This window comes from Bombina bombina, chromosome 11 (assembly GCF_027579735.1).
Source record: "Bombina bombina isolate aBomBom1 chromosome 11, aBomBom1.pri, whole genome shotgun sequence".
NCBI classification, from domain to species: domain Eukaryota; kingdom Metazoa; phylum Chordata; class Amphibia; order Anura; family Bombinatoridae; genus Bombina; species Bombina bombina.
The window spans coordinates 90,186,319-90,187,881 of NC_069509.1; positions in this window are offsets into that span (position 1 = coordinate 90,186,319).

Consider the following 1,563-nt stretch of genomic DNA (forward strand, 5'->3'; position numbering starts at 1 on the left):
GTCCCTGGTATGATTCACATTATTTGCCCCTGGGTATAAATAAATGTACCCAATACAGATATACACATGATAGTGTAAGGTATGTAGTCTGGCATCATTTCAGCTGGCACGTGGGGTGTTAGTCCCAGGTATGATTAGCATTATTTGCCCCTGGGTATATTATAAATAAATGTACCCAATATAGATATACACATGATAGTGTAAGGTATGTAGGCTTCATTTCAGCTGGAATGTGGGGTGTTAGTCCCTGGTATGATTCACATTATTTGCCCCTGGGTATATTATAAATAAATGTACCCAATACAGATATACACATACTAGTGTAAGGTATGTAGGCATCATTTCAGCTGGCATGTGGGGTGTTAGTCCCTGGTATGATTAGCATTATTTGCCCCTGGGTATAAATAAATGTACCTAATACAGATATACACATTATGATAGTGTGTGTGTGTGAGGTATGTATAGGCTGGCATCATTTCAGCTGGCATGTGGGGTGTTAGTCCCTGTTATGATTAGCATTATTTGCTCTGGGTATGACAGAAGATAGTACCCAATACAGATAAACAAATAATACAAGTGCCGGATGAAACCACCTTTCACCATATATCCCTGGCATACAGCATATCCATAGGAGCTTCCCTGGGCATATCTTGATACAAAGTATAAATACCACTGTGTGCTGCAGGGTTCAGATGTGCACAGAATGCAGGTGTCTAGTTTAATATAAGTGAATAGATAACAACATATATACAAATAAAAAAAGAATAAGTAACATTTACAAAATGTGTGTTAATGATGTAAGTCCAATTTAATAATTAAAGGGACATAAAACCATTTTTTTTTCTTGATTTAGGTAGAACATACAATTTTAAACTTTCCAGTTTACTTCTATTATCCAATTTGCTTCATTCTCTTGGTATCCTTTGCTGAAGGAGCAGCAATGTATTACTGGTTTCTAATTGAACACATGAGCCAATGACAATCAGTGTATATGTATATATATATATGCAACCACCAATCAGCAACTAGAACTTAGGTTTTTTGCTGCTCTTGAGCTTACCTAGATAAACCTTTCAGCAAAGGATAACAAGAGAAGGAAGCAAATGAAATAATAGAAGTAAATTGGAAAGTTGTTTAAAGCAATAGTCTAGTCAACATTAAACTTTCATGATTCAGATAGAGCATGCAATTTTAAGCAACCTTCTCCTATTATCAATTTACTTTGATCTCTTGGCATCTTTATTTGAAGGTAAGCTTAGGAGCTGACCCATTTTTGGTTCAGAACCTGGGTAGCGCTTGCTGATTGGTGGCTACTTTTAGCCACCAATCAGCAAGCGCTACCCAGGGTGCTGAACCAAAAAATGTGTCGGCTCCAAAGTCTTATATTCTTGCTTTTCAAATAAAGATACCAAGATAACAAAGAAAAATTGCTAATGGAGTAAATTAGAAAGTTGCTTAAAATTGCATGTTCTATCTAAACCATGAAAGAAAAAAAATGGGTTTTGTATCCCTTTAATTTTACAGGATTTCATTTACAGTAAATTCTCAATACACTTTTATAAG